At 54.1% G+C, this 24,689-nt stretch overlaps 2 long non-coding RNA genes across 4 annotated transcripts; one reads left to right on the top strand and one right to left on the bottom strand.

The window, feature by feature from the left end:
* The first annotated feature begins 1,191 nt into the window (after positions 1-1,191).
* On the top strand, positions 1,192-14,949 carry LOC102899939. Of its 2 annotated transcripts, XR_006599077.1 has the most exons (6): positions 1,192-6,245; positions 6,860-6,958; positions 7,342-7,967; positions 8,432-8,661; positions 13,887-14,010; positions 14,568-14,949. It is a non-coding gene; the product is annotated as an uncharacterized LOC102899939 (long non-coding RNA). The 2 variants fall into 2 exon arrangements; XR_440487.4 differs by having other exon boundaries at positions 1,193-6,958.
* Positions 14,785-23,920, bottom strand: LOC109500621. Of its 2 annotated transcripts, none has more exons than XR_002158288.3 (3): positions 23,700-23,920; positions 21,843-22,582; positions 14,785-14,918 (listed from the first exon to the last, which is right to left on the bottom strand). It is a non-coding gene; the product is annotated as an uncharacterized LOC109500621 (long non-coding RNA). The 2 variants fall into 2 exon arrangements; XR_006599078.1 differs by lacking the exon at positions 14,785-14,918 and adding an exon at positions 20,992-21,116.
* Between the last annotated feature and the right edge of the window lie 769 nt (positions 23,921-24,689).

Here is a 24,689-nt window from a genome sequence, read left to right as displayed (position 1 = left end):
GGGCCTGGCCTACAGCACACACTGTCTAAGTGGCTATGGAATGAATAAATGTGTGGGGGCCCTCTGGGTCCCCTGGCACTCAGGGGGCCTGGGGAGGCAGCACCTAGCTCATCGGCAGTAGTAAGAGCAACCATCACAGAGCCACGCACTTACGGCCAGACGCTCCCCACACATTATCTCCTGTGCTCTGCACGGTAGCACTGATTGCCTCATTTTATAGATGAAGAAACCTGGGTGCAGGGGGCTGAAGTGGCTTGGCCAGAGCTGGGATTTAAATGCAGGTCTAGGGGCGCCTGGGTGGCTCAGTTGGTTAAGCGTCCGACTTCAGCTCAGGTCACGATCTCGCGGTCCGTGAGTTCGAGCCCTGCATCGGGCTCTGGGCTGACGGCTCAGAGCCTGGAGCCTGCTTCCGGTTCTGTGTCTCCCTCTCTCTCTGCCCCTCCCCCGTTCATGCTCTGTCTCTGTCTCAAAAATAAGTAAACGTTAAAAAAAAAATTGAAAAAAGAAAAAAGAAATGCAGGTCTATTGGGACACCTGGGTGGCTCAGTCAGTTAAGCATCTGACTTCGACTCAGGCCATGAGCTCACAGTTCGTGAGTTCGAGCCCCACATTGGGCTTTCCGCTATCGCACGGAGCCCTCTTCGGACCCTCTATCCCTCTCTGTCTCCCTGCCCTCTGCGTGCTCTCTCTCAAATTAAACAAGCATTAAAAAAACAAATAACAAATGCAGGCCTGTTGGTCTTTTATAAAGGGAAAAAAAGAAGGTACTGAATTGTGTATATGCGCATGTATACGCTGGGGCGCACGTGTGTATATTTGCACTATGATGGCAGGAACATTGGCACTTTGCTAATTTTCTCGATATTTCTAGTTTCGTTTCAGAAGTGTAATGGGGGAAAAATTAAAAAATATGTAGCCAATGGTTTAGAGAATTAATGTCAGACCGGGCTCTGTGCCCTGAATCTTCACTTAAAGATTCTTTGGTGCAGCAGGGAGGCCACATGATTCTGTACTCCCAGGATGGAATCTGAAGGGCACAATGTCGACATTTCCTGATGCCCTTGTTTTCTAATCTGTGCTTTCCTGGGTTTGGAGACGTTTTCATTTTTATTCTCCTCCCTCCCTCCCTCCCTTCCTCCTTTTTTCTTCCTTCCCTCTTTTCTTCCTCTCTCTCTCTCTCACTTTCTTTCTTCTCGCCAGACAGTGAGGATAAAGAGCGAGCATTGTTTACATTTTTCCAGCACTATTTAAACTTATTGTACTTAAAAAAAAGATTAAATCATTAGCTGTTGGGGTGTGGATCGGGAGGTGTGAGAAAACTCAGCTCCAAAAACACCCCCCCCCCCCGTCTTTCTTACTTATATAAAACTTTGTTCTGAAGGCTTCTTCGGGGCCAAAGAACAAGCACACAAACAAAATCAGGTCGTAACCATCCTGCTCTCTGCCCCTTGCTCAGCTGGACCCTGGGTGGAGCCCCAGGACAAAGGTCTGGGGAGCACCCAGAAGCAGAGCCAGCACACCCAGGAGGGGGGCCCACGTGCCCCAGCTCAGGCTCCCAAGTGGAGACAAGCAATTGGAGGGAGTGGCCAGACTCCTCCCACCCCAACATAGTGTCCGTGCTCAGAGCGGGGAGCCCCCAGTTCCCTCCTCTTTGAAATGGGGCCGCTGGGAGAACCCGCCGGGACACCCGTGGGCCCGGTGGGAGGGAGGACCGGGTTGGGCCAGGCGCTCCGGCAGTGCGGGCTGAACCCGGTCTGTGAAGATGGGCCTGGGGTGTGGGGAAGCTTTTGCAGGTCAAAAAGCATGTGTTTGGAGAAACCCTTGCTCTGTTCTTGGCTTGGGAGCCTCATGCCTTCTGCCTTCTGTGAATCACTTCTTCTTACAGCATTGCTGTTTTCCCCACCTCGTGTTGAAGTCATGTGAACCCCCCGTGCCAGTTTCTGCCTCCTCTTGGGCTGGCCGCCAACAGCCGCCTGCCCGTCCGTGCTGTTTTGAGGCAGTGCAAGGGACAGACACAGAGGCCGAGGGTCCCCCTCCGGGGACAAGGCCCTGCCCTGGACTTGCCAGGTTTCAGGCATCTGGCGTGAGGCGGTGGGAAGAGCTCTTGACTGGCGTCGGGAGCCCCGGATGCTTCACGGACCTGCCGCGCAACTGCCTGTGCCAACCCCGGATTCAGCTACCGCCCTGAGAAATGGGACATCTGGCCTGAATGTCACAAAGGGCCTTCTCGGCTTCGGGGTCCTAAGGGAAGGGCTGGAGCTGAGCTCTCTCCTGCCAGGCCCTCCCTCGTGGTCTCCCCCACATCCGGCCCTGCTCCCTGACAGGGTTCGAGGCACCGGCAGCTACTGGTTAACGCAGACCAGATGCAACCCTTTCCCGGGACATGCTCGGCGGCCTTCCTCCGCGGAGGCCTTGGGGATATTTGAAACGCCATGGAGTTTGGCTTTGGAGCCCAGAGTGGAAACCACAGCTCCATTACGCGAGCACATCTGATCTCCCTGGGAGGAGAGAGGCGACTGGCCTCAGAGAAAGAGAGACAAGTTGGAGGCCGCTGGCTCTCTGGGGAACAGTTTTGCTTCCCTGCTTATAGGATGGGGTCTGGGAGCCACAGGGAGGGCAAGTCTGGCATCTGATCTTGGAGATGCTGGGTTCCCTAATCCTTGAGGATGGCGGCAAAGGCCAGGGGCCTCTAGAGAGGAACTTGAGTCCCCTATGTGGACCGGACATCCACCCAGGAACCATTCTGCCTCGTGTCACCCCCGCCGTGAGAGCGCATATATTGAAAGCTTTCGTGTTTGCCAGACCCCTCGTCAAAGAAGAAAAATTCCATGGAGAGGGAATGGCCGCCTCTCCCTCCTCCTCCCTGGGACGGACCAAGCAACTGGATTTGCACAAACGAGTGGGAAGTGATTCCAAAGTCACTGCCTGTTAAGACGCCCCAGCTTCGATCACTGCCTAGTTGGGTCACTTTGGGCCAATGTCTTACTGTCTCCAGCCCCAGATTCCCATTTGCCCTGTGGAAATAATAAGCCTCACCTTGGAGATGGGGGCTATAGGATGCGCATAAAGGAGCCTCACAGAGGCTCAGTGGAGGTGAGTCACTGTTACTCCCAAATGACCTGGATTAATCCTCCTCTCCTGTTTCTAAATATTCCAAGACCATCGTCACTGCCCATCAGCACTGTGGTTGGCAGAAGTAACAGAGACACCCCCAGGGGTGGCTGCGGTCGGAGCCGAGGTGGCCAGTCAGCTGGGCTTCATGAGGGTAGCATCTCCGGGCTGGAGTGCTGGGGCAGGCACTTTGAAACTGCCCACACGCGGCCCCATCGTGACTCTTAAGGGCAGGACCCGGGGCTGAGGCCATCTCTGTCAGCCCTTCCAGCCCGAGGCTCTTTCTCCCCAGGAGTGAAGGTTCAGGCAGGGCAGTGGATCCTCGAGCTTCTGCTCAGTGCCCACTCACCTGGGTGCTCTGGGCTGCTTCCTTGGCCATTTCTGCGGGGCGCAGGACTGAATTGCTTGGTCACTCAGCAAGTGAATCGGGGACAGCAGCCAGCCATGTTAGCTCCCTGGTGTGTGTGTGGGGGGGGGGGACGATGTTATGAGGGTAGGGAGAGTGGTCAGTGGTTTAGTCATATGATCCTTCCTACTGTCGTGGGGAGAGACCTCAGGCTCAGGGCATCAACCAGGGGTGGGGTCTAAGAGTGTGGGTGCAGCAGTTTCCCTGTAAACTTAAGATTTGTGGAAGGAAAGAGATTGCGCTTGGTAGCAGACCTTGAAATCGACATAACGAAGCCTTTTCTAGTCTTGCCAAACCCTCCAATGTGTCTCCATCCATGCCCCCCACCCTCCCTCTCATTCATTCACACATTCGTGCAGCCACTCACTCCATGAATACTCCACGAGCACCCTCTTTGTTTCTGGCGCTGGGGATACCACTCTGAGTATAATGCCTGCCCTCATGGAGCTTTCGGTCTAGGTGGGGAGAAAGACCTTAAACAATGAGTCGTACACATCGGTACAAAATTCACACTTAACAGGTGCCGGGAAGGAAAAGAACGGGGGTGTCGGGAGAGCACCTAACAAGGGCCCCCTCCTCCCAAAGGTCAGTCCTTGCTGTGTGTCTGGCAGTGACCTAAGTCCTTGACGTGGACTCGCTGGATCCTTGCCACGTCCCTGTGTGCCACTGTCATCACCATCCTACGGGTGAGGAAACCGGGCGGACCCAAGATCTCGGTCGTTTATCCTAATTCTGTGCCGTGGGAGGGCAGCCCTCCCTCTTCCCTTTTCCACAACTGAAGAAACCAAGACTTTAGCTGAAGTCAAATGTTTTTCTCAAGGTCACAGAGCTGGAATGGCTGAGTTCCCTGGCTCATCTCCTCCAACCAACTTGGGACAGAATTTTTCCCCCAGTGGAGATAAATCAGCCACTTACAACTGGAAGCTCAATTGCATTTATGGCCTCACAATTTTTCACCCCTCCCTGTATTCACATGCTTTGCTCAGTAAATCTGCAGTGCTCTCTTACCCAGGGTAGAATGTTCTGCAGGCCCTGGCTCTGGGCTCAGTCCTGCGATTTGCTGTGGCTGATGGGATATTAGCAGACTTGTTGCAAGCCGAGGCTCCACAAAGCACTTGCGCATTTCCCCTCCTACGTTTCTTCTCTGCCACTGTCACGAGAACGTGCCGACTGGCTTGCTGAATGAGTAGGCCTGTGGCCCTGAACCAAGGTACCCCTGGCATCCCAGCCCAGGCCATTGTAGGTCAGACCTCCACGTGAGAGGCCCCAGCCAAGATCGGCTGGACCCCACACACTCGTGAGCTAAACGAATGTTTGCCCCTGGGGTTTGGCTCGTTTGTTACGCAGCATGATGGCAATTGTTGACGGATACTGATCTGTATGAAGCCAATGTGACCGTAGATTGCAGATGATGAGCAAGGCTGGAGGTCGCTACACAGCAGGGGAGGAAGGAAAAATTCTGAGCTGAGAGGTCAGGGAACGAGCCATCGAACAGTGACACGGAGCTGAATCTTGAAGGAGGAAAAAACAGGTGGCCCAGCAGATGACACAGACACAGGCATGGAGGTGCACACTTGCACTTGTCCAAGGAACGGCAAGTCACCCAGTAGGGCTGCTACGTGGAGGCAATGTGGGAGTGAGACTGGACTACCTGAAAGGCAGCTGCCACCGATTTCTCCTTGCCTGAGCGTATATGGTGCTCCTTCCAGAAAGAGGAGGGCTTGTGTCCCCTCCCCTTGAATCTCGACTGGCTTTGTGACTTACTTTGATGAACAGAATATGGCAGAAGTGACTCTGTGCCCGTTCCAGGCCTAGCCTTAAATGGCCTGGGGCCCTCTGTGTTCCCTCTCTCTTTTGGAAGTCAGCCGCCATGGAAAGAAACTCGGGCAGACAAGACAGGGTTGAGGAACCATGCATGCAGAAGGCAAGGTCACATGGAGGAGAGCTGGAAACCCCAGCACAGGTGTGTGGAGGAGGCTTCTTGGACATTCTGGGCCAGCTGAGCCCCTGGCTGGACACAGCCACGCCGATCCCACGTGGAGCCCGGGATCTGCCCAGCTGACCTGCAGAGCTCTGAGCGGGGAGTAACCCAGTGTGATTTCAAGCACTGAGTGGTGGGGTGTTTTGTTACCCAGCAGAGATCACTGAGACAGGTGGCCTGGCAGATGCTAGTTTCTGGGAGTCTCTGGGACGTCTAACCTCCTCGAGAGCCCTGAGCTTTGTTCGCATAAAACTGGCGAGGGCTTTTCTCCTGTTTCCTTCCTGCTAGGGAGGGTGAGGGGAGTTGTGTGGTTTCCCCACATCCCATTTTGAAGGCACTCCTATGACAAGCTAATGGAACTCCTAGGTAAGAATGACAAGCTATGAGCTTGGACTCTGGGGTCAGACTCCTGGGATTTAAGTCCCAGCTCTGTCAATTTCTAGCTGTGCGACTGACCTTGGGCAATCTACATAACCTCTCTGTGCCTCAGTTTCTTTATCTGTAAAATGAGGTATTAGATTCCTATGTGGATTAAATAAGGTAATATATCCAAGCTCTTAAAATAGTGCCTGACTCATCATAAGCCCTCAATAAATATCATCTACTGTTTTATTGCTACTGTTGAGGTTGCTGCTACTAGTAATAGGAGGAGGGGGTTCCAGGGCTTCTGAGCTGGATATTTCAGTGTTCTTGACCTGAAGGAGCCCACAGTCTCACCGACTCCAAGTAGAGCTGACGCCTGAACAGGTAAGTTACAATACAAAGGGGTGAAAATAAAAACAAGAGAATGATCGAGTCTGGGAGTGGTTTATTGTACCTGGGAATTAAGAAGACTTCCTAAGGGAGGTAACCATCGAGCTGGGTTTTGATGACTGAACCCAGTTTGCTGGCTTTATCAGTTTACGCTTGGCTCTGAGTCAAAGCGACCACCACCACCACTGCCAAACAAAAACGGAAACACAAAAATAACAGCAGCTTCAACAAGATAGAAGTTTCTGTCTGACTCCAGTAGAAATCTGGTGGTGGAAGGCCCAGGGCCCCTAGGGTGTCCATTGCTCTCCTCCTGGTGCAAGGTGGCTGCAAGAGCTCCGGCAGTCGGGCTCTTTAAGAACATTCCTAGATTTTGTACGCCGTATTTACAAGCTGTTGGCAAGGCTTCATCCCACGGCCAACCTAATTGCAAGGGAGACTGAGAACATATTCTTTATTCTTTATTCTGTGGCCAGCTGGCTAAGAACTGGGTACCCCGTTACTGAGGAGGACTTGGGGAGCAGACACTGGAGGTCTAGGTTCCCACTAGAAAGAATGGCACATGCAAAGGCCTGTGTACTTGGAGCACACGGCTGGTTCTGTCTTCACAGGGCCTTCAAGCATCCTCACTCCTTCTCTGCTGAGACGTTCACTGGTTCATCACAGGCCGGCCTGTGGACTTGCACTTAGATCAGCGTCCTGCCAGCCAGGTACACCCACTCCCCGCTCTCCTGTTGCTCTGGAAGCTCCCTCCCACCCAGTGCATCATGGGAGACACCGAGATGCCCTTAAGGAGCTTGCGTTCACTGAGGAGACAGAGCTGCTGAGTGGAGGGGCCGCAGAGAGAAGGGCCAGAGCCCCCATCAGACCTCTGACCTTGGCCTGGACAGCCAGACTAAGTGGCTGAGAGGGCCCCCTGGGCCAGGGGAATGCTGAAAAGAAAGGCCAGGAGGCAGCTCTTAGGGCTCCTAGGTGACCCTTGAGGAGAGCTGTCCTGCTAGTTCTGGAGGTCTGAGGCCTCAAAGGCCACATGCTTGAGGGATGAGAGTCCTTGTCCCTACAGATGACATCACATGTATGCTGGTCGTGGCAGGTTGGGACCAGGGAGCCAGTGCTGTTGGAGAAGAAAGGGAGCCACAGAGGATGGCGTCTTGGAGCAAGCGCTAGGAAGCACAGCCCCCACTCGGGGCCAGGAGGCAGGAGAGCGGGAGATTCACACGGCCGAGGTGTCGGCATGGAACTCCAGTTCTGCCTCGGACACGCTGGGTGATGTGAAGCCTCAATTTTCCCATCTGTAAAGTGGGGGTCCACTGAAGGGCATAATGAGGGCTCCAGATGATGGGTGGGAAAGGCCTTGGCAAGAGCTCAGGTGCCCTGCAGACACACGTGTTAGTGCAGAGACCTCTGAAGGAAGGCCTCCCCCAGGGCAGCCTCTCTTCCACACCGTCACAGGCGCGGGGCTTTCAACAGACAGTACTGCCCGCCTACCGCCTACGAGGCCCGGCGGGCCTGAGCTTCTCAGGGATCCACCCGCCCCCACCCCGCACTTGCGCACCCCTTCCTCACCTCCCAGCCTCTCACATCCCCTCGGTCAGCTCACTGGGTGCAGCCAGCAGCCAGCAGCCCGGCCCCGGGGCGGCAGGCCGGGATTCCATGCACCTGGGACGAAAGCAGAGGTGGCCTGGAGAGCCTGGGAGCCCAAGCGCCGGTCCTACTCAGGTAGGACTCGTCGCTCGCACGCCCACAGGGACCAGGCAGGCAGCCAGTGTGGAGAGCGGGTCAGAGGGTGGCGGCCTCCGGGCGCGTGGCCTGTGCCAAGCCGGGAAGCATGTGCCCACCCGGTCCAAACGCAGGGTCTTTATACACGGTCCTCAACGCACCGCCCTGGAAAGCAGAACCGCAACTCGGAGGGTTCGTGATGGGCTTTCCCGAGCGCAGTGTCTGCTGCGTCCGGTTCGCGGGGAGGGAGGGTCTGTTTTTCCCCAAACCGGCGACATCAGTCGGTCTGGGAGAAGTGGCCACCTGCTTTGCTTCTGGGGGTGGAAGGCGGGGGGGGGGGGGGGGGCCCAGGGTCTGATTGGGTGGATAGAACGTGGAGCCTACAAGACTTTCTTTCTTTCTTGTTTTCTTTTTCTTTGGCCTGGTGTTGCCCCTTTGCTGGCACTGCTCCGCGTCATCATCAGCCACACGTTTCCAGCGGGATTTGCCGCGTTTCTTCGCCCCAGGTGGCGCGCACGTGACTCACGCCGAGCCAATCGGCGTCTTCTGCAGGGGATTTGCAATCAGGACCCAAAGACTTCAGCTGAGGCCACCTGGCTTCACATCTAGAGGCCACGTCGAGCCGGGAGCTGTTGACAGCTGTGCTTTCCGCTACCGACCGGAGGCGTGAGCAGAGCCAGGGGACGGCGGCAAGGTAAGAGAGGGAGGGGGCCCTGCTGGGCACCCACGGGGCTCTCAGCCCCGACGGCACCCTTTCCCGACCCCGACTGGGTCCTGCTCCGGGATTCCAGGAGACACCCCCGGGCCTCCTTTCGGAACTTCCCTGCCCCCTCCCCCGCCCCCCGTTAGCTTTTTCTTGCCTTAGCTAGCTTCGGTGAGTTTCTGTTGCAATCAAAATAATCCTACCGATATAAAGAAAAGCACAGCGCGATCTCTTTGCATGTGACTCACTGAGCCCGCAGCTTCACTTGCATTATCTCGTTAATTCCTTATGATGACTGGGAGGCAGGTGTTGTTCTTTCCATTAGACAGATGAGAACACTGAGGCTCAGAGAGACTAGGTGACGTGCCTAGAGTCACGCAGCTGACAGGCACTTGAGTCTGGGCTGGCTGATTCTAGGGGCCACGTGGAACTCCTCCTGGGCACTTACGACCCACCCTGCTGTTAGGGGTTGTGTTTGAAAGTCACTGGCCTGGGAGTTGTGCTGGACCTCACACACACAGTCCATGATTCTCTGGGCTTATTTGACTCTGTTTAGTAACTATATTTGTGCATCTCGAGAAAGAGCCATGCTGGTTAGGCTTTATGTTTTCAGTACTGGGCTGGGGGCCGCCTCTTTGGGGCGTCCAGGTAGAGCCCGGCCCAGCCCTAGACCAGGCTGGCTACCAGAGAAGGTTGATATCACATCCTGCCACAGCTCTGAGGCCTGCCTGTGAGTCATGGACCTGGGCCGCCTGGGGCAGAAATGGTCCTCCCCCAGACCCCAAACCTAAGCCAGCCCCTCTGGGAAACCTTTCAGGGCTCAGGTCGTGTGACATTTTCTCTGTTCCCCCTCACACTCCGTTTGCCATGGCCCCACCTCAGGACTCAGGAGCCCTTGTTTGGGCTTTCCTGCTGAACCACCATGTAGGACAAAGCCGGCCTCTGTAATAGGCTTGGCTCCCCTCCTCCCCAGGGGTGAGTGGTTGCCCTTAGAGGGTCAGATAGAGAAGACCTAACATTGGCTGGGTCCTAGGAAGCGAGGGGTTCCTAGGAGAGGTAGCGGGAGACCTGGCCACTCGGGAGGCTCTGGGAAGACTCTAGGTATAGGCCTAGCCGTGTGCAGACAGGTAGGCTCTCCAGAGACGGGACCAGCCATCCCTGCTCTTTGAAAATCTTTTAGAAGTTCACTTATTTGAATTCTATGAAAGTACAGTTTTCAAAAGAGGTGGAATCATGCTCTATGACATAACTAATTTGTTTTTTACCCCACTGAATAGATTACGGACATTCTTCCAAATGAACAGAGGCCTGAGTTATTCTTGTTAGTAGTTGCCTGACAGTCTGTAGACCGAACAGCTCAGGGAAAACTCAGGACTGGTTTCATTGTGAATGTAGATCTAAGAATTCTAAGTAAAATATTAGCAAAAGGGGGGGGGGTGCCTGGGTGGCTCAGTTGGTTAAGTGTCCAACTTCTGCTCAGGTCATGACCTCATGGTTTTGAGTTCGAGCCCCATGTCAGGCTCTGTGCTGACAGCTCAGAGCCTGGAGCCTGCTTCGGATTGCGCGTCTCCTTCTCTCTCTGCCCCTCCTCCGCTTATACCCTGTCCCTCTCTGTCTCTCAAAAATAAGTAAAAATGTTAAAAAAAATTAAAAAGTCCAGAGCAGACAAGGCTCCAGGGTCCACCACAAGTGTTAGACCACGGTGTCCCAGCTAGAGACCCAGGGGCCCAAGGGCAGTGTTGGGGAGAAGCTGGTTCCCAGAGGCGTCCGGGGCAAGTCCACTCCCTGGAGGCCTCCTGCAAGTCTCTGTGACCAGTCCTATATTCATAAGTTGGTGTTCTTTTTCTTACAAACAGTCCTTGAGTTGTACCAGCCTCAGGCCCCACACCTGGACCCTCCCCTGACTCTACTTCAGCATGTCCCCCCTGGATTGTAATCTTTGCACCACCTTGACTCCCCAGCAGCCCGCCTGGCCGGGCATGCAGAACGGACTGTGAACTGAAGGAATGAGGAAAGCAGAGGAACGTGACTTGTCCAAGGTTACTCTGCGATCATTGGCGGAGTCCAGACCAGAGCCCGCGTCTCTACCCACATCGTGTGGGGCCCCGCCCACTTCTCCAGGCAACAGCTTGGCCTGGTTTTTGCCCCCATGACATCCAGGAGGTGCTGAGAGCATAGAGGGTTGAGTTGCAACCTTGGGTAACTGGAGGGAGACCCAAATGGGGGAACATGTCCAGGCCGCCCGGTGTGTGGACCTGCCGGCTGTGGAGACATAGAGAGGACAGGCTTGGCACATGTGTCCCTGCCCCTCCACCTGCAGCCTCTTAGGGTCCCTGTCGCTAAGGGGTCTGGGAGCCACATCAGGGCAAGCCCACTGGCTCCAGCCCTCTCCCTGGCTCCTTCAAGAGCATGTTGAGTTTCTGGCACCTCTGGGGCAAGCTTGAACAGGCGGTGACAGGGAGAACAGGTGACAAACACGGCCCCGTGCCTCCCTCTCTTGGGCTGTATCGTATTAAATGAAAACAGCAGCTTGGACAACAAGATGGCCCCATTTTTATAAAAATAAACATGTACTCATATGTGTGTATTCTAATTTTCCCATAATGATTATGTATTACTTGTGGAAGGGCAGCACAGAGCAGTGTTTAAGAGCCAGAATGGGTTGGGGGGAGCGCCTGAGTGGCTCAGTTGGTTAAGCATCTGACTCGGGCTCAGGTCACGATCGCATTAGGTTAGTGGGTCCGAGCCTCACGTCAGGCTCTGTGCTGACAACTTGGAGGCTGAAGCCTGCTTCCAATTCTGTGTCTCCCTCTCTCTCTGCCCCTCTCCCCCCTCTCTCTCAAAAATAAACATTAAAAAAAAAATAAAAAGGGTCAGAACAGGGCTGGTCTTCATTCTAGCTCTGTGTGTGTGTGTGTGTGTGTGCGCGCACACACACGCGCAGGGGGGCAAGTCACGTGACCTCTCTGAGCTTCAGGTTATTCATCTGCAAAATAAAGTGCAGGCTCCTTGTCGGACCCCACCCAGGGATCATATTTAATACCACTAGTTATGGGTCCAATTCACCTGAGAAGCATACAGCACCAGGGTTCCTGCTGAAAGTATTGAGCCTGGATCTAGTCATGAGGAAACATCAGACAAATCAAATTGAGAGACACTCTGCAAAGCATCTGGCCTGGACTTTTCCAAAAGGCCAATGGCATGAAAAGACGAAAGAAAGCGAATAAAGGTCTGGAGAATGATTCCGGATTAAAGGAGATGCCAAGGGTGGTCCTTGATCAGATCCTGGGTAGGACAGGGAAGCTATAAAGGACATTATTGAGATAGCTGGGCACATTTGCATACAGACAGGACATTAGATAAGAGTATGAGGATGTTAAGTTTCCTGAGTGCCATCACTATATAGGGATTGTGGGAAAATGTCCTCATTCTTAAGAAATAGTTGCTGAAATACTTAGGGGAAAATACCATGATGTCTGCAACTACTTCTCCTAAATTAAATAAATATAAATAAAATATGTAAAATATAGATAAAATAAATGCAGCAAAAATTAAGTTCAGTTAAATTAATTAAATGACCAGCACAGGGCAGATCTTGATAATCTGTAATCTATAATCAATAATCGCAAGCCACTGCTTCATCCAGCCTAGAGCGGCCTCTGCCCTGCCTCCTCCCTAAAAGGCCCCTTTTCTTTCCAATCCGCCCCCCCCCCCACCAGAGGCCCCTTTTCCAGAAGAGGTGGCCACCATGGAGACTCTGGGAGAATAGCAGGAATCAGCCCGTGGCCTTCCCCTGAAAGTCAAGGCTTCCCCAGACTCAGGCTCCAAATAGCCTCATTCCACCTCCATCCACAGGTCCTGGGTCCTCATTCGTATGCCATGGGCTGTCCTCTCTCTTCTAATTTGCTCACACAGTCCTCTTGGCCTAGAATGCTATCCTTCCTTTTCCTAGCACCTACATCCAAATTACCCTTCAAAGAAAGCCGTCTGAAGTGTTCAGAGACCCACCCCTCTCCCAGCCCAACGAACAAGCATCCTTTCCTGGAGTGACTCTTTTCCTGTTAATTCCGCTCTGCAATGCCCTCGTCACTCTGTTGCCTTCATGAGCCTTGGAGGCTCCAATTTGCACAGCCTGGACTGCAACCCCCATTATCTCCAGGACACACTCAATGCCTGAGCCCTGGCAGATGCTTTACGTATGTTTGTTGACCAAAGTTTGGGTCGCCAGTACGAATCTGCTGCCGTTTTGGGGACATGCTGGTGTATTCATATAATAGAATACAATGCAGGCGTCAAAAGAATGACATAGATTGGTATGGAGCAATCTGAGATATAATAATAAGTGAAAGAAGCAAGGTGCACTGTCGTGAATGTAGAAAGCTACTAATTTGCGTAAGAAGAAAAGTATATATGTGGTACTCGCAAAGGCTGTCCCAGGAAGGAGAAGGGGAGCTGGGGAGACAGAGAGGGAGTATGAAGTTTTACACCTGTGCCATGTGTATGTGAACGTTTGAGCATATTTTATGCTTTATTTTTTAAAATTTATTCTTAGGGAGAGAATGAGGCGGCGAGGAAGAGAAGGGGGGGGGAGAGAGAGAGAGAGAGAGAGAGAGAGAATCCCAAGCACCCTCCACGCTGTCAACGCAGAGGCTGAAGCCGGGCTCGAACCCACAAACTGTGAGATCACGACCTGAGCGAAAACCAAGAGTCAGACGCTCTACCGACTGAGCCGCCCAGGTGCCCCTAAAGAAAAGTTATTTTTGCCACTAGCTAAAATGGTTAAAAGGGTAGGTAAGGAAGACTTTATTCAGGAACATTGGGAGAGGTAGGAGGACTACCACAGTAGGGGAGAGAGGTCGGGCTCCACCCTGAATACAGAGAAGAGAGCTGGGGCTTTATAGACAAGGAGCAGGGTGAGGGGGGCAATGGGTGGAAAATCACGAAGAGTTGCCATCAAGGGTAGGGGCTTCTTACTAAACCGACTTGACAGGATTCTTGTTGAAGGCAGGAAAGGGGGATCGGATGTCAAGGGTGGGGCACCTTGCTAAACTGATTTAGCAGGATTCTTGCTAAAACTGGGCTGGGCAGGCCAAAGACAAGGCCCAAGGATGAGGCCTGGTCAAAAAGAGGCCTCCAAGGAGCCTGTCTGAAATTTGGTCAAGGAAAGAGTCTTTGTCACGTGTTAGAGGATTTTGAGAAGATTCCCCTTTTTACAGGCAAGGAAATGGAAGCTCGGAGAAGTAGCCATTTGTCCGAGGCCTGCTTTCGTCCACCTCTTCCGAAGGCTCAGCGCCACGGCTCCTGCTGCGTTTCATTGGCCCCCTTGTCCACAAGTCACGGGTAAAAGGCCCCAGGCTCCAGCCCTGACGCTGTCACTGACTCACTGCCATGTGACCCCGTTTAAGTCCGGCCCACCTCTGGGCCTCTCAATATGACCCAAGAACTAAGCTACCAGAGTCTTCTGGCTGAGCCATGGAAGCTTGGGGGGGCCGGGGTGGTCCAGGCCTAGGCCGGGCAAGGCAATAATTAGCTGAGCGCTCTTCTGGAATGTTAAGTACCCGGCCCTGGAATGCAGCTCCCGCTGGCTACAAATATCAACCCCTCCCCCTGGGACAGGCCCTGCAGGGAAGATAAAAATCAGGGTGTGCAGACACTGGGGACCCTGTCCTAGGAGTCCCTCTGCCGGGAAGCACAGTCCTCTGACCTCTCCCAGGATCTTCCTCCGTCCACAGCTCCCTCCCACTTAGGGCTTTGCCCGGAGTGGTGGGGAGCCCAGTGGTCCTGCCTCCTGGATTTAATGCCCTTGTGTAATCCCCTGGTCGGTGTGGGCTAGACTTAGTGACTGCCTCTCGCAACAGAATACAGCAAAAGTGATGGGTCGTCACTTCTGATATCAGGTTACCAGAAGACCGTGGCTTTCATTCTGGGCACCCTTCTGCTCTCTCTGAATGAAGCCAGCTGCCATGTTGTAAGCTGCCCAGGAGAGAGGCCCAAACGGCAAGGACCTGAGTGGGGCCTCTGGCCAGCCACCAGAGAGGCCAGCGAGGTTAGTGAGGAACCCAGGTCTGCAGTCCAGCAACCCACGAGGCCCCAAATCCTGCCAACAAGCATGTGAGTGAGCTTGGCCACAGATCCATCCCTGGTCGGGCCCAGACGACTGCGGTGCTGGCCGCCAGCTTGATTGTGGCCTATGAGAGACCGTGTGGCAAAGGGCCAGCTGGGCCATGCCGACTCCTGCCCCATGGACACTGTTAAGACAATAAATGTGTGTGGTTTTAAGTGGCTGACTTTTGGGGCAATTTGTTATGCAGCATTGGATAACTAATGCAGCACACATCAATCAAGTGCTTGCAGTGTGCCTGGCCCCTTTCCCATCATTCTTTCCCCTGCCACCCCTGGGAGGCCAGCCCACTTCATAGACATGGAAAGTAAGACTCAGGAGGTTCTGTGACTTGCCCAAGGTCTTATGGCTGGAGAGCTATGAAGCCAGAATACAGTCCAAATCCAACTTCTCCAGCCATAACCCCCTTGGAAAATAGGGGCATCGTACCTTCAACTTGACAAGGGGTTTCACCTGTCTCGTTCTCCTTGAGTCTCATACTCAGGTAGGCATTATGACTCTATTTGCCAGGTGAGGAAACCGAGGCCCAGAGAGGAGACTGACTTGTTTCAAGTTATACGGAATATTAGTTGCAAAGGCACAATTAGAACCCAGGATCTTGAGTTAGGGTTCAGGATTTTTATATATCACACACCAGGCTGCCTTCCTCCCCGCCTCCCCAGCAAGTCCTGCTCAGACAGAATCCTATGGAATGGGAATCGCAAGACAGACTTCAGTGATTCTCAGCCTGGTTTCCTCAGGGCTTGAGGTTAAGTACCCTTTGGGAGAGCAGCTTTGCCATCTAAGTTTGGGGCCTGTGGCCTTGAACCCGGGCCCAGACCCTACAGAAGCCTGAATAGTCTTGGGCTCAAGAGAGAGAGTTCATCCTCAGATCCTAGGGGGACACGGTCTGACTGTTCTCAGACATCCTACCTGGAGAAGCCAGGACAAGACTAGCAAAGGCTCTGCCCCATGTGGTGGGCCAGGACAAATTTGGTGCCCGGCTGTCTCCACCTCTGGTCGGGATCTGGGATGCCAGATGGGGGACTTGGGCCCAGGCAGAAAGATGGGCAACATGAACAACATACTAGAGCACTCATCAGATCCAGATCCACGCTGAGATCCCCTGGGAACCTGTGTCCCGCTTCTCAGCCTACAGAGAGCCGTGGTTGGGCAGGACTGCACGGTGTCCATTAGGGTGTCACCGCACACCAGGACGCTCAAGGGAGACTGCCATGACTCTACTTCCTGTTACTAGAATGCTTGGGACCGAGAGAATCTCCCTACAAAGGAAGCTTCCCTCCCTGCTTCAAGGCCCAGGCCCCACTCCCAGCAGTCGGGCTGGGACATCATGAACTGTCCGAGCCGGGAAGCACCTTAAGAACCATCTGGCTCGCCTCCAGCTCCCAGGACCAAGCTCACCGATAACACCTAAAGACTCAGAGGCCCGGGAAGGGAACTCCATTTGCCTAAAGTCACAGAGCCTAGTCTTCCGGGGCCAGGATAGGACCAAGGTTTTCCGACTCTCAGTGCAGTACACAGGGCCCTAGGCTAGTACCTCTCAAATGTATGCTTGTATCAGAATCTTCTGGAGGGCTTATGTAAACACAGATACATGGGCCCCACCCTCAGAGTTTCTCATTCTGCCGGCCTGGGTGGGGACTGAGATTTTGCATGGCTGACAAGTTCCAAGTGGTGCCGATGGTGCTGGGGGAGGATCACACTTTGAGACCCAGTGCTCTAGACCATCTGTCTCCTGAATGGCTCTCCTGATGGTGCCCCAAAGCTCGGACCAAGCGCAATCTGCAGAGTCCCCAAGTGCCTGTCTAGGCACCCTCTCCTTTGAGGGAGTGGGGTGTGGCTGAAAGAACCACAAAGGGCAGTGTCGTGTCTTGTTCATCTTTGCAACAATTTGCCAAGCAGCTTCCATATTTGCTGACCCATGAAACCCACAGATGTAAATGACACACCCCAATTTATAAGGAAACATGTTTGAAAAAAAAAAAGGAACTTCCTTTTGTGATAACCATACTTAAAGTATTTTACTTTGTTCAGGTCATCGGGTGTTACGTGCAAGAATATTTTCAAGAAAACTACCACTAGGATGTGAATAGGAGGTGAAATGATGATCTTCATTGCCATGTTTTCTGTTTCTATTCATCACTGGTAGAGGTGGTTCCACCCATCACTGGTGGATCTATCCACACAGACACAGATTTATATATAGGTACAGATTTGGATACAGACGCAGGTGCAGGTTTTGATGAAGATGCGGAGGTGAGGCCCCTAAGGAGAAAGGACATGCTCCCTCCTGCTCCTCCCCAAAACGTGGGTGTGGTGAGGGGGCCAATTTGGACACAAGATGGCAGACAACAAGGTTGTCCTGGGTGCCCGGACAACCTCCTGGAGTAGGACCACTGCTCCAGTCCCGGACAGTCTACTCCTGGGTCATCACAGGAGAGAGAAGTAACCTCCACTCTGACGTGGCTCGAGTAGATCACGCACACATGCCCCCCAGCAGGTGACAGGCTCCTTGAGGATAGGGACAAAGCCTCCGCCTTTCGTACCAGAGCTCCCAGAACATAGCCTAGCAAGTTTCAGTGTTGGTTCTGCCCTTCCCTGGCAGGTGTCCTGGGACAAATGACCTTCCTGGCTGTTTCCTCTTCTATAAAACGGGACTGAGAAACGTTCTCACAAGATTGTCGTCAAGCTTAGTGAGATGCTATGTGTAACGCACTTAGCCCTGTGCTGGAACATAATGGGAGCTAAATCACTGGTGGTTATTATCAGCTATTAGTTTTCAGAAATCTGATCCTGTCCCCTCCCACCCTGTTTTATACCATTGTTCCCCATTTCCCGTGAGATAAAGTCTAAATTCGCTACCATGACTCATAAGACCCTCTATGCACCAATTCTGCCCACCTCCCTGGTCTCATCACTTATACTTGGGACAATGCAGCCGGACAGAGCTGCTCTGGCCTCCCCTGGTCCTACTCTGGTCCAAGGAGCTGTCCTAAGGTCAGAGTGAAAGGCAAGCAATGTGCTAAGTCCAAATGACACTTGGAAATCTTTTAACCTGCCCAAAGGTACAGAGCCCAGTACCTACCACCTCTCAGTAAATGCAGAACGGTTTCCCTCCAGTGCAGAAACAAGTGGCTGTATCTTCAGCTCAGCATCAGAGTAGCTGCCTAGTGTCTAGGGGCCTCACTGGATCAAAAATACGTGTCTGTAATCACTGGAGTCACATTCAGAACGAAACGTTCATGCGATGCTTCTTTACTGTACAGGCGGTCCTGTGACGTGCACTGTTCTACCTCTGAGCCTTCGCACATGCTGTTCCTTCCACTCCCAAATTCCTTTCCTGCTTCCTCCTCCACTTGGCCTGGCCAATCCTTATTCCTCTATGAGGTCTCCTTGCAGGTTCCACTTCCCGGAAGAAATATCCCTAACTACTGCAGCCCCATGCCCCCCCCCCAAAACTTAGTCCCCTAAAACTCCCCTGCCCTGTGCAGCAGGCCTCCCACTGTATATCAGTGCAGGCCTCCCATTGGATTTTACTACCCAGTCTTTCCTTCTTTCTTATTCATAATGCTCAGTCGCCAGCGCCTACCACACACAGAACTAGGTGCACAGAAGTGCCCAGTCAATGCCTACGATGAATGGGCCCGCGAGTGAATGCTGGAAAAGGTCAGGAATGCCTCAGCTTCCATCATCTGGCATCCTGGGGAGGGCAGGAAGGGGACAGGGGCCACTGTGGGGGCCTCTCCTTCCCCATCGTCCTTCCAGACCCTTTCCCTGCCCAACAGGGCGCCACTGGCCTGTCCCACACCCTCTCTGCCGCCTGCCCAGTGACCTAATTATTGTTTTTTCTTCCAGCCCCGCGGAGGGGAAAACAGAAATTCCTGGTGGATGACACAGGCCCGGCGGCCGCCTGAGAGCCGAGCACGGGACCGGCTGGGCCGGCTTCGCCCGCCCTGAACCCGCCGCCCGCCCCGCCATTAGGGCCGCGGGAACCCGTCATCAGGCTAAGTACAGAGCGGGCGGCGGGGCGGGCGGCCGGGAAATTGCCGGTTCCCGCTGACCCGCGGGGCCTGCGGGCGCCCCGAGTCTGGGGGCTCGGGGCGGGCGGGCCGGGGGCTAGGGGAACCTGGGGGGTCACGAGCGGCCCGCGGCCCGGCCCGTTCTCCTGTCATTACTCCGGGGCAGCCTTGCTGGGCAGGGGGCGGGGGGCGGGGGGAAGGGTGGGGGGCGGCGCCAGGCGGGGGCGGGGGTGGGGCTGGAGGAATTCGGAGCGGCTCGGCCCGGGGTGTGGCTTGCGAGGCTCCGGGCCAGAGCCTGGTGGCCACACCTCGGGACAACCCCCTGCGAGGGCTCTGGGGGGCCGCAGGCATCCCTCCCCTTTTCTGGGCCCTGCCCCCACTCTTAGAAGGAGCACTGGGCTTGGAGACAGACCGCCAAGGGGTCAAAGGCCCCAATCCTGATGGACTGCTTATTCTGCCAATCCCCCTCCGGGGGTCTTTGATGCTGGAGGGAGCCCCAGTTCCCCCATCCATGAAATGGGTTAACAAGAGCTATGGAAGAAATGAGATGTGGGCGGGTCAGTCCTCTCCCCCACGCCTTGCAGATAATAGATGCTCCATTTTCTTTCACTTATTAGGGGAAAAGGCACCCAATCATGCATGCCTTCCACGAGCGAATATTGATTGCACAGCTACTACGTGCCCTGCCCCGTGTTAGGCCTTCGGGTTGTAGTGATAAGTAAGACAGATAAAATCTCACATTCTTAGGGGAGATAAACAATAAAGAAATAAATAGACACGGCAGACAAGATAGTGCTTCAGAGGGTGATAAGTGTCAAGGGAAGAGGCAGGATGGGAGTTGGAGGGGTTGTTCTATTTTAGGCTCAGTGGTCCTAGAAAGAAAGTCTTCATGGTCAAATGCCCTTGGACCTGAGACCTGAGTGAAGTGTGGCAGTGAGCAAGGCGATTAATTATCTAGGGGAAGCCTCTTTGGATAAAGCACACAGCAGGTGCAAAGGCCCTGGCTCCTCGCCCCCACCCCTTGCCAGCAGAAGGTAGTGTCTCAGGCTTCTGGGCTCCTGAAGGACAAGACTGCCTCTTTCCTGCACCAGTCGGCAGCTCTGGAGGCAGACAGACCTGACTTTAAATTCTGGCCCTGTTACTCACTGGCTGTGTGAGCAACAGTCACCTTGCACGAGTCACTCGATCTTTCTGAGTGCTACATGTCATAAACCCAGAAGGCGTGGCCAAAAGAATGGTCTGTGGGATCCCTGAGAAGACCCCAGGGATGGGTGGATGGGTCTCCTTCTGAATTGGTGTGAAAAGCGGCCTTACCCTTGCCCCGTCTTGGGGTCACGGGCAGACAAGTAGTAGAACAGTGAGCGGCTTGGACAGACTCTGGGCGATGGTTCCCAGCTAGCAGTCTGATGTTGGTAACCTGCATCTCAGAGCCCCGCGTATAGGAAGAGAAGCAGTGGAACACAGCTCCCCATCCACCTGCCTGGACGGCCCAAGCCTCAGCCCAGGCAATCAGTGAGGCTCAGAGAGGAAACGTCCAGCAAGCCCCAGTCAGGGCAAAGCTGTAACATCGGCAAATTTCATATTTCATGTTCTCTCATCTCTTCTCTCGGTTCTATCTCCTTGCCTTCCTGGATAAATTTTCTCCTCCTTGGGGAAGGACAGGGGGTCAGCCACTTTACTCACACCTGAGGGAGGATTTCAGTCCTCAGAGATACTTCTGACACGCTACCTCATTTGACACATGGGGAATCTGAAGCCCAGAGAGGGCAGAACTTGGCCAGAAACACACAGCAGTCCTGGGATATGAGAATTCATGGCAGCGACCTCTGATCGAGGGCTGTTTCTTCACTGTACTTCATGGCCAACTTCCGCCCATCTTATAGAAGGAAGAAACTGAGGCCCAGAGCCATAACATGAATCAGCAAAGGCTTTCCAGGCCAGCAGGTAGCAGTGGGGAATGAAGAATGTCTTCTAGACAAGGGTTGTGGGGGAGATAGGGACCTTTCTGGATCCTTCGTATCATTCCCATCCCCACCTGTTTTAAAGATGATCCCTGAGCCCCCACAACGAAAAAGGCATTTGAGGAGGTCCGTGGCCATTGGCACCTGCTCCTCACCCAAGGATCCTAAATTCCCCTTATCCTGCAGGGCCCTCCCAGAAGGTGCCCAGATGCACACTGTTGTTGCCCTCGTCCGTCTGGCTCGCGTGAGAACTTGCTTTGACGGTTGGGCCATGGCAGTGTCTGGAGGTCACCATGATCGGACTGGGTTCTGCCTCACCCTGCTCAGGGGTTCTTGACCAATGCCCTGTTGGGAGCCTTATCTCAGAACTTGCACATCAGCCTCTGCGTCTGCACCCACAATACCCTCTCGGCCTGCGATTTTTGCCACTAGCTGCTCCACTAGTGGCTTCTCATTCATTCATTCATTCATTCATTCGCTAAGTATTTTCAGAGAGCCTTTTGGGTGCCGGGACTGCTCAGCACGTTGAAGGTAGAGCAGAAAACAAGGTGGTGAGGTCTGGCTCTCTCATAGAGCTCACATTCTATGATGGAAGGCAGGCCCAAAAAAGCAAATATACACAAGCTGTTAGGTCAGATGGGAGTTCAGATAGAGTTTAAAAAAGGGGACAGCCTGTGATGGGGGCGCTCTCTTAGGTTGGGTGACTGAGCAGAGACCACAACCAAGGGGGGGATGCGCCATGTGGTCGTCCGGTTCTGAAAGAGGGAGCTGAGGTGGAAAGGCCGCGAAGCAGGGTATGCTTGGCATTTTCAGGAAAGAGCAAGGAATACCATGCGGCTGAGTGATGGGGAGGGAGAGGGAGGCAATGAGACTGGGGAGCAGAGGGGGTGGGCTGTGGCCGCCTTTGTGACTCCACAGTCGCCCCACTTATTCTGTGTCTGCCTTGGGGTGGAGCTGTGCCCTCCCAAGGCAGCCTGGACATCCCCAGCAGCCATTTACAAAGTAGCCCATCAGAGTCACCCTTTTCTCTCCCCTTCTATTTGGTTCCCTCCACCCTGGCACCTCCTTTACCTGTTCTAGAAAGCAGAACTGAGAAGATTGGCAGGAACGCTGACCTCTCCTGAAAAAGAATTTGGAGTCAGAACAACCTCCGGATTCCAGACCAGTCCTCACTACTTGGTAATTGCACGAGCTTGGATGAGCTGCTTAAATTCTCTGAACCTCCGTCTCCCCATCTGTAAAATGGGCTCCATATACCTACCGTCTAAATAGCTGTGACAACAAGTAGATGCCCACCCTCTGACCTAGCAGGCACACTCCTAGGTACACAGCCAAGGGAAATAAACGCGCGTGTCCTAAAGGCACTAGGAGTTCCTAGGGGTTGGTCACAATAGCCCCAAATGGAATCAGCCCCAATGTCCCTCCGTAGAAGAGTGGCTGGAAAAGGTATGGTATCATTGTGCCCTGTCACATCCCACAACAACAATGTAAACCATCCAGAGATGCCACAACGTGGATGAATCTGGCATTTCGTTGGGTGAAAGAAGCCAGGCGCAAAGAACGAGTACATGTTATTCCGTTAGTAAGTTCAGGAACAGGCGGAGCCAATCTTCAATGAGAGAGGCTGGGATGGCAGTTACCCGTGCGGGACGCTGACTGCAAGGGAGCTTCAGGGAAACTTCTAGCATGGTGGAAGTGTTTTGCATCGTGATCTGGTTGGTGTCACACAGGTTTATGCGTATGTAAAAGTTCATTGAGCTCGGGTTCCATGAAGAATTTGAGGTCGGTGTGCATGGTGCTATATGTATATCCTATTTCAATAAAAAGGTAAAAAGAAAAAAAGTCCTCTACCGCCTCGAGAGCTGGTGAAGAGCAAGAGAGCGAGAATGTAGTCATGCCTGTCTCAGGATAGGCGCCGGGGAACATTCCCTACTTCTCCAGGGCTTTCTGCAGGACAAGGAATGCCCTCTGGTGCCCAGGTCCCTGCCTCGTCTGTCCTACCAGGGACCAAACGTCCCTTAGGGCCGGATGATGCTGTGGGGGACAGCTGAGAAACAGAATGGGATTGCAATTCTTTTTGCTTTTTGCCTTTTAGTTTGTTTTCTTCTGTTGCCTTGCTTCACGATGAGAAAACGATAGCCTTTATCATTATGGAATGTGGCAACTAGCTGCAGGTCAGGTCCCCAGGTTTATTGTGTGGTAGAGACTCAGAGTGAGAAATGCTCAGCTTTCCAGGCCTGGAGCCTGTGACACAGCATTGAGAGCTACCCCCTCCCTTTGAGATGAGCAAGAGTCCCCAGAGCAGGGCGTGAGGACCCCAGGGCCACCCTGCAAGGTAGCGGCAGGGCCCCAGCCCCCTATATCCCATTCACCCACATCCAAGTGCCCCCAGGATCAACTGGCTGGGGACGGCTACCCCACTTCCACCCTTCCACCCTGCGCCAAGCCCAGAGAGGGCAGTCGACTTCTCCAAAGCCACACAGGAAGTCTGCAGCCGAGCCAGGCAAGCAGAGACAAGGACGGGAGGCTGAACGCCTGGGCCACCTGCGCCACCAGCCAAGCTTCCCTCTCATGCTCATGGGGACCGGGCTCCTCCTGAGCAAAAGCTAGGAGTGGCCTCCTGTGTGGCCTCCTGCTCTGAAGAGGAAGGACTCTATATTATTAATGGGGAAGTACTTTTGTTATCAGCTTGGCATGGAGTGGGTACTGTGAACCCCATCTGCCGGGTACTGTGCCGGGTACTGTGAACCCCATCTCTGCCGGGTACTGTAAACCCCATCACCTGATCCTCCCCAGGGCAGGGCCTCCATAAGACTGGAGACTCCTTGCTCATGGGCGCCTCGGGTCTCCACTCTCCTGCCCTTCAACATCGAGTCTCGCCTCAGGACCCCAATACCCCCAAGGCTGCCTAGGTGCCCCCTTATACACCTCCTACTCCAGGCCAGGCTCCTTTGTAGGCCTGGGGTGCAGGCCCACGTCAGGTCAGCGTGGGGTGGATCTTCCTGTACCCTCTTTCTGGAAGCTCCTATGGTCACGAGCCATGTCTTTACTCCTGTGCCCTCTACACCCGTCATACAGCCTGTCATAGAGTGGGCTTTTGTGACATGAAAGAGATGACCCAGGATGTCATTTGAAGGGCTCTAGGAAGAGATTCCAGTGCCCCCCCACCAACCCCATCCCCCCTATATCCCCAGGAGCCACAGTCTGGAATTACATCGAGGGAGTCACATTCCTTGACATTCTCTTCATGGGAATAAATCAGAGGATTAATTTATTCTGTTCTTGGGCCCAGAGGCCTTAGGAACTTTCGAGAGTCAGACTGAAGATATGAGTGGGGAGGGGTCTGCCAGCCTGTTCCTCAGCCTCTGGCAGGAAGGCTGAGACCCCAGAGAGGGGCTGACCTCTGGAGACAGGCTTGGGCTACAGGGGCCCTTGGGGCCGGCGGGAACAGCGGGGCCTGTCTGGGAGGAAGCCTCTGACAGACGCTTTATCAGGCCCTGTCGCCTGCGTTATCTGCGGCTTCTCAGCAAAGAAGGAGCCACAGTCCTCAGCTGTGCTCAGACCACTCCAGGCCTGGAACAAAGCAGCCGAGTCAGCTGGCGGCCCCATGGCTCCACAGGCCTGGCGGCCCCATGGGCTCCACAGGCCTGCGGCCCACGTGGGGCATTCAAGGGGGTGGCTGGCCCAGCCTGGCGACGGCTCGTCTGCTGGGACTCCCCCGCCGAGTGCCTGCCTCACAGGGACCACCTCCCTAGGGCCTTTCTGCAGAATGCGGATGGGGCACGGGGTCACCCCAGCCCCTCCAGGGCCCAGCTGAAATGTCAGCCACAAAGGACGGGACACAGAGGGGCCTGTCTGGGAACAAGGGCCAAGTGTTGGCGTGGGATGATGGCCGGGGCCGGGCTGGTCAAATGTTTA

The sequence above is a fragment of the Felis catus genome, chromosome B3 (genome assembly GCF_018350175.1).
Source record: "Felis catus isolate Fca126 chromosome B3, F.catus_Fca126_mat1.0, whole genome shotgun sequence".
NCBI lineage: Eukaryota > Metazoa > Chordata > Mammalia > Carnivora > Felidae > Felis > Felis catus.
The sequence above is the reverse complement of the archived record's forward strand: the minus strand, read 5'-3'. Positions and strand labels throughout refer to the sequence as shown.